Here is an 8592-nt window from a genome sequence, read left to right on the forward strand (position 1 = left end):
GAACTAAAATGGACTGGAATGGGTGAATTTAATTCAGATGACCATTATATCTACTACTGTGGGCAAGAATCCCTTAGAATAAATGGAGTAGGCCTCATAGTCAACCAAAGAGTCCAAAATGCAGTACTTGGGTGTAATCTCAAAAATGACAGATGATCTCTGTTCATTTCCAAAGTAAACCATTCAATATCACAGTAATCCAAGTCTATGTCCCAATAAGTAATGCTGAAGAAGCTGAATTTGAACAGTTCTATGAAGACCTACAAGACTTTCTAGAACTAACACCCAAAAAAGATGTCCTTTTCATTATAGGGGACTGGAATGCAAAAGTAGAAAGCCAAGAAACACCTGGAGTAACAGGCAAATTTGGCCTTGGAGTACAGAATGAAGCAGGGCAAAAGCTAACAGAGTTCTGCCAAGAGAATGCATGGGTCATAGCAAACACCCTCTTCCAACAACCCAAGAGAATACTCTACACATGGACATCACCAGATGGTCAACACTGAAATCAGATTGATTTTATTCTTTGCAGCCAAAGATGAAGAAGCTCTATACAGTCAGCAAAAATAAGACCGGGAGCAGACTGTGGCTCAGATCATGAACTCCTTTTTGCCAAATTCAGACTTAAATAGAAGAAAGTAGGGAAAACCACTAGACCATTCAGGTATGACCTAAATCAAATCCCTTACAATTATACAGTGGAAGTGACAAATAGATTCAAGGGATTAGATCTGATAGATAGAGTGCCTGAAAAACTATAGGGGGAGGTTTGTGACATTGTGCAGGAGACAGGGATCAAGACCATTCCCAAGAAAAAGAAATGCACAAAGGCAAAATGGTTGTCTGGGGGGGCCTTACAAATAGCTGAGAAAAGAAGAGAAGCGAAAGGCAAAGGAGAAAAGGAAAGATATAGCCATTTGAATGCAGAGTTCCACAGAATAGCAAGGAGAGATAAGAAAACCTTCCTAAGTGATCAATGCAAAGAAATAGAGGAGGTGACAGTCCTCTCCCAGTTTGGAAGCTGCAGCTGCCTCCAGATGCTTTCAAGATGGTGACCTCTCTAGGTTCCAACACCTACAACAGGCAGAATTGGAAAGTTGAGGACTTCCCTATTCTGTGCCAGATGTGTTTTGGAGAAAACCCACATATCCAAATGACCAAAGAAAAGTATGGGAAGGAATGCAAAATTCATTCCAGGGTATTCACAGTGTTTTGCTGGTGCCCCAGGGTCCTCATGTGTTTCAAGAAGACTGAAGTGTGCCAGACCTGCAGTAAATCGAAGAATGTCTATCAGACTTGCCTCTTAGACCTAGAGTCAGTTCAGTTCAGTTCAGTCGCTCAGTCGTGTCCGACTCTCCGCGACCTAGAGTATGGCCTGCCAATCCAGGTTTGTAATGTAGGATTATTTTTTAAGGATGACATGCCAAAGTCCGATGTCAACTAAGAGTACTACACGCAAAGTATGGAGAGAGAGATTTCCAACTCTGATGGAACGTGGCCAGTTGGCATGTTGCGGAAAGTCACATCCACCAGTGACATGCTGCTCAAACTGGCCCAGACCACCCCTACCACAAAAGGAATCGACCACACCTTTGCTCTTTCTGGGTGAAAGGAGAATGTAAGAGACGAGAGGAATGTCCATACAGACATGAAAAACAAACAGATCCGGATTACCCCCTTGCTGATCGAACATTAAAGACCTTATGGAATCAACGACCCTGTGGCAGATAAACTCTTAATGCGGGCTTCAACAATGCCACATCTGGACCCACCAGAGGACAAGACTATTACCACACTGTATTTGGTAGTTTGGGTGATACCATTGCTGAGACTGATGTAAAGAATCACTTCTGCCAGTTTGGAGAAATCCGGACCATCACTGTTGTGCAGAGAAGTGTGCTTTCATCCAGTTTGCCACAAGGCAGGCTGCAGAAGTGGCTACCAAGAAGTCCTTTAATTAGTTGGTTGTTAATGGCTGCAGGCTCAGCATGAAATGAGGAAGGTCCCAGGCAGCGAGAGGAAAAGAAAAGAAGGACGGAACCACAGATACTGGAATCAAGCTTGAGCCCATTCCAGGGCTCCCAGGAGCTCTTCCTCCTCCTGCTGCTGCAGAAGAAGAAGCCTCTGCCAACTACTTCAACCTGCCCCCTAGTGGTCCTCCAGCCGTGGTGAACAATTGCCCTGCCACCCCTACCTGGTATTGCCCACCCCCCCACCTCCAGGTTTTGGGTCACACATGTTCCACTCCATGGGACCATCCCCTCCTTTCATGAGGGCTCCAGGACCAATCCACTACCCTTCTCAGGATCCTCAGAGGATGGGAGCGCATGCCAGGAAACACAGCAGGCCCTAGCACTTATCACTGCTCTGGGGCTCTACGGAAGAGAGGGTGCTTAAATATCCTAGTAAATGAATCCAAGAATAAATATGTTTTTCCTTCCTTTGTAGTTTCTATGGTAGTGGAGTGTATTCAGATGTAGGCAATTGGAGAACAACAGCCTTAATTTCCTCTATGTGTTCTCAAAGGATTGATAGACCTGAAATAAGCTGCTATTAACACATCTGATTACTGCTATAACATCACTGATAAAACTTAATGCCTCTTCCCCTCACCTGTATGGGGAACAAGCAACTGGGTGAATTGGAATATTCAACCAAGTTACCATCCCAATTATATGTTCATTTTGTATCTTCTTTTGGGGTGTGGGGGAGGGTCAGAACTTCCCTGCAGTAAGAAAAACAAGCAAACAATTTTTGACCATTTTTATGTTCATTGAATGTTTTCCTTTTTATCATCTAAAAAAAAGAATACTAGTACTAATCATTGTAGTGACATGAGGGTGATTTCAGTTCAGTTCAGTTCAGTTCAGTCGCTCAGTCGTGTCCGACTCTCTGCGACCCCATGAATCACAGCACACCAGGCTGATTTAATGCTTCTAAATTCACATTCTTGAAAGGCAAGTAGAAACAGCACCCAGCACAAGTTAGATATCTCTCCTTTCCTCATTTGTTACTAAATGAATCTGACTGATAGTTTTACTTCTTTAAGTTCAGTTCAGTTGCTCAGTCGTATCCGACTCTTTGCAACTCCATGAATCGCAGCTCACCAGGCCTCCCTGTCCATCACCAACTCCCGGAGTCCACCCAAACTCATGTCCATTGAGTCTGTGATGCCATCCAGCCATCTCATTCTCTGTCGTCCCCTTCTCCTCCTTCCCCCAATCCCTCCCAGTTACTTCTTTACACTACAAAAAAAAAAAAAAAAAAAACCCAAAAATAAAAATTACTTTTCATTCCTGTCAATCAGATGGAAAAACAGATGTCATGGAGCTGTGTATCATTGAAGAAACCTGGTGTTTGAGATGAAATTATCTTGAAGAACTTCCTACACACTTTAACATACTGTGAAAGGAAAAGAATTAGAGTATGTTTGAATGGAAGACTTGTGGCCAACAGCTGGAATGTCGATCTTCAGCATTTACCTTTGTGTGACTTTAGCATCTCATTTTAATTCCCTGCTCTGGGCAGGGGATTCTGTTTGGTCTTAGAATATTTGGAAATAATTGAATTGTAGGAGGCAAAAAAAAAAGATGTTGTGTTGTATTTTTGTTTTGAAAAATTTAAATGGATGAATTTTCCAAAAAAGGGAAAGAAAGAAAGAAATAGAGGAAAACAATAGAATGGGGAAGACTAAGTATCTCATCAAGAAAATTAGAGATACCAAGGGAACATTTTAGGCAAAGATGGGCACAATAAAGGATAGAAATGGTATGGAATTAACAGAAGCAGGAGATACTAAGAATATTAAGATATTAAGAGATATTAAGGTTAATATGCACAAAGAATTCTGTGCAAGAATGCATAGAAGAACTATATAAAAATATCTTAATGAACCAGGTAACCATGATGGTGTGATTACTCACCTAGAGCCAGACATCCTGGAGTGCGAAGTCAATGGGCTTTAGGAAGCATCACTACGAACAAAGCTAGTGGAGATGATGGAAATCCAGTTGAGTTATTTCAAATCCTCAAAGATGATGCTGTTAAAGTGCTGCACTCAATATGCTAGCAAATTTGGAAAACTCCGCAGTGGCCACAGGATTGGAAAAGATCAGCTTTCACTCCAATCCCAAAGAAAGAAAGGAAAGAAAGTGAAGTCGCTCAGTCGTGTCCGTCTCTTTTCAGCCCCACAGATTGTAGTCTACCAGGCTCCTACATCCATGGGATTTTCCAGGCAAGAATACTGGAGTGGGTTGCCATTTCAAAGAAGGGCAGTGCCAAAGAATGTTCAATCTACTGCACAACTGCATTCATCTCACATGCTAGCAAAGTAATGCTCAAAATTCTCCAAGTCAGGTTTCAACAGTATGTGAACTGTAGACTTCCAGATGTTCAAGCTAGATTTAGAAAAGGAAGAGAAACCAGAGATCAAATTGCCAACATCCACTGGATCATAGATAAAGCAAGAGAGTTCTAGAAAAACATCTACTTCTGCATTACTGGGGCTTCCCTTGTGGCTCAGCTGGCAAAGAACCCGCCTGCAATGCGGGAGACCTGGATTCGATCCCTGGGTTGGGAAGATCCACTGTAGAAGGGAATGGCTACCCACTCCAGTATTCTGCCTTGGAGAATTCCATGGACAATTAGTCCATGGGGCGCAAAGAGTTGGACACGACTGAGAGACTTGCGCTTTCACTTTCTGCTTTATTGGTTACGCCAAAGCCTTCAACTGTGTAGATAACAACAAATTGTGGAAAATTCTTCAAGAGATGGGAATACCAGACCTTACCTGCCTCCTGAGAAATCTGTATCAAGTCAAGAAGCAACAGTTAAAACCGGACATGGAAAAAAAGACTGGTTCGAAATTGGGAAAGGAGTACATAAAAGCTGTATATTGTCACCCTGCTTATTTAACTTATATGCAGAGTACATCATGCAAAATGCCAGGCTAGATGGAGCACAAACTACAATCAAGGTTGCTGAGAGAAATATCAATAACCTGATAAACAGATGATACCTGCCTTATGGCAGAAAGTGAAGAGGAACTAAAGAGCCTGTTGATGAAAGTGAAAGAGGAGAGTGAAAAAACTGCCTTAAAACTCAACATTCAGAAAACTAAGATCATGGCATCTGGTCCCATCACTTCATGGCAAATAGGTGGGGAAACAGTGGAAACAGTGACAGACTTTATTTTCTCGGGCTCCAAAATCACTGCAGATGGTGACTGCAGCCATGAAATTGAAAGACATACTCCTTGGAAGAAAAGCCATGACCTACCTAGACAGCATATTAAAACGCAGAGACATTACTTTGCCAACAAAGGTCTGTCTAGTCAAAGCTATGGCTTTTCCAGTAGTCATGTATGGATGTGAGAGTTGGACTATAAAGAAAGCTGGGCACCGAAGAATTGATGCTTTTGAACTGTGAGGTTAGAGAAGACTCTTGAGAGTCCCTTGGACTGCAAGGAAATCAAATCATTTCATCCTAAAGGAAATCATTTGTGAATATTCATTGGAAGGACTGATGTTGAAGCTGAAACTCCAATACTTTGGCCACCTGATCTGAAGTACTGACTTATTTGAAAAGACCCTACATGCTGGGAAAGATTGAAGGCGGGAGGAGAAGGGTACGGCAGAGGATGAGATGGTTGGATGGCATCACCGACTCGATGGACATGAGTTTGAGCAAGCTCCGGGAGTTGGTGATGGACATGGAAGCCTGGAGTGCTGCAGTCCATGGGTGGCATAGAGTCAGACACGACTGAGCAGCTGAACAGAACTGAACTGAACTGAATGATGTGTGCTCAGTCGTTCAGTTATATACAACTGTGTGACCACATGGACTGTAGACTGCCAGGCTCCTCTGTCCTTGGAGATTCCCAGGTAAGAATACTTTAGTGGGTTGCCACTTCCTACTTTAGGGGATGTTCCTGACCCAGGGATTGAACCCACATATCCTGCGTCTCCTGCATTGTTAGGTGGATTCTTTACCACAGAGCCACCTGGGAAGCTCCCTGCCTGTTTATGAGCTTCCTAAAATCAGATGCAATTGGGTCAGCCCATTCGTTGTATTTTAGTTAAAAAATATTTTCTTTGTCTATTTTATCTTTAATAATAGAGATTGTGCTTGCTCATTGTAAAATACAGACACATATTTAGAGAAAGAGTGAAAGTCCTTATGACTTGATTCTAATCATTCCATAGAAGTAGCCACAGTTAATAGTTTGTTTCCTTCCATACATTTTCCTATATATGTACAAACACATACATGTGTATGTATACATGCGTTATTCTATGTACTTTGGTATGTAGTTAATGCAACTTGACCTTTTCACTTAAAAATATATGGAGAAATCTTTATACGTCAATACACATGAACCTAATCTTTATTTTCAAAGGCTGTGATACACTCCCTTTATTTTACAGATTTACTGATATTTATTTAACCAACCCTCTTTGATGAATATTTTTGTGCTTGAACAGTTTTCACTGTCACAGACTGTTATTTAATGAAATCATATCTATCTACATATTTTTTAGATTTTTAAATACCTCTAACAGTTGCTTTCAGACTCACAGTATTTTCAAAAATTAAATATATTTTCTGTCATAAGTATACAGTTTAAAATAAGTAAGCCAGAAAGAAAAACACCAATATAGTATACTAACACATATATATGGAATTTAGAAAGATGGAAATGATAACCCTGTATACGAGACAGCAAAAGAGACACAGATGTATAGAACAGTCTTTTGGACTCTGTGGGAGAGGGTGAGGGTGGGGTGATTTGGGAGAGTGGCATTGAAACATGTATATTATCATATGTGAAATGAATCACCAGTTCAGGGTCGATGCATGTTACAGGATGCTCGGGGCTGGTATGTGGGGATGACCCAGAGGGAGGATAAGGGGAGGAGGGAGGTGGGAGGGGGGTTCAGGAAGGGGAACTCATGTACACCCGGGGCGGATTCATGTCAATGTATGGCAAAACCAACCAATATAATATTGTAAAATAATTAGCCTCCAATAAAAAATAAAAAAATAAAATAACACATAGCACTGTGATATTTATAACAAAAGAACAGTCTCTTGCCCCTCTCCACTCTACATTCCCAATTTCAATTCCCCAAATACAACTTCTTTCAACTCCTTTTCTTGTACTGTGATCTCATTTCTTTTCTCATGCAGTGTATTATTTTCTCTGTAATTAGTATCTTGTTTTTTCATTTTCTCAATTTTCATGTGTATATCAGTGTTCCCCCCCAAATTTAAGAATAGAATTGAAAATCTTACTTCTGTACTTTCAAAGTTTTGGACATCTCAACAATATATTATTTTTTTAATAAAGTAATATTTTGTTATTCATCCATCAATGGACAGTTTGTTTCTAAAACGTTTAGTAGCTTATTTTAATTTTATTTTTCTTGCAGGTCTTTTTCTACAGATTTCTGTCTTTTTTTCCTGATCAGTGATCTTTTTTTTTTTTTCTGGGACTACTGCACAGCTGTCAGTTGTTATCTTGGGGCTTGCATTCACATCAGCCTGGTGCCCACTCTGTTTCTCTCTTGTGTTGAATTTCCGGTTTCTACAGTGGGAGATGTTCCTTTCCCCTGTTGACCACTGTATCCAGGGCACCTAGCCCAAAACCTCCACAGAGGAAGCATTCAGATGTTTGTTGACTGACAGAATGAATAAAGGTGTGAATGAATTAATGTCTTACTACGAGGCTAGACCACAGTTTGAAACTTAAAAGAAAAAAAGCATATCTCCAGATTTGCTAAGGATTCAGTGAAATCTCCAGAGAGCAAACTTGACGTGACATGGGTGACAAGTAAACTCATGTGTGTGAGCTGCATGGTCTAGCTTAGGGTGGAATCCACAGCAGTAGAAAAGTATAAAGCTAGCTGCTCTGTGCAGCAATCCTGCCCTTGGCCTCATTAACACCCTACTATATCCAATGGTAACAACCAGCCATAGGCAAGTAGCATGTGAAGCAGGCTGGTAAGTTGGCCTCCATATCATAGCCCCCGGCTTTTTGGCCCTAATGAGGATTGCTTTTGTCCTTGAATTTAGCCCAATTCCTCCCAGCAGGCTGCCCTTTAAAGACTTGTCTTATCAGCAGTCCCTGCCCCAAGATGAGGAGGGTTTCCTCTTCTCTTAATGACTCTCTATGTGTTTTGTCCAGACCAATTTACCACTGCAACCCACCTTTACTCAGTAGAGCTTTGCTCTAAGCTCCAGAGGTTAAGGTCAAGCTTTCTTCAAAAGTCTTTCTTCCAAAACCTTGAATCATTTATTTGTACGCCTTCCACTGCACTTTTTCAAGCACAGTCAGCACTACCCTTTCCTTGCTCACAGTTCAGAATTGCCGGGACCTCTGTGAACACAGACTGTCAGTGCCTTGCAGGCCCTCTTTGACTCTCAGATTTTCACGAGAGCAGACAGCCCCCGAGTAAAAGCCATTTTCTTCTAGCTGCCACTGGGTATTTCAGAATTCTTTGTTGTCAAGGGTTGTTGCTTTCATCTTATTGCACAAACATGGAAACTATCCAGGAAGCAGGTAAAGGTGAGAGGGCATCTTTAAAATGGGGA

General features: G+C 41.4%; 1 pseudogene; it reads left to right on the top strand.

Moving 5' to 3' along the window:
- Positions 1–1048: 1048 nt before the first annotated feature.
- LOC129563553 (pre-mRNA-splicing factor RBM22-like) lies at positions 1049–2353 on the top strand (annotated as a pseudogene).
- The last annotated feature ends 6239 nt before the right edge of the window (positions 2354–8592 follow it).

This window comes from Moschus berezovskii, chromosome 9, assembly GCF_049115385.1.
Source record: "Moschus berezovskii isolate FMDL1 chromosome 9, NW_MosBer_1.0, whole genome shotgun sequence".
NCBI lineage: Eukaryota > Metazoa > Chordata > Mammalia > Artiodactyla > Moschidae > Moschus > Moschus berezovskii.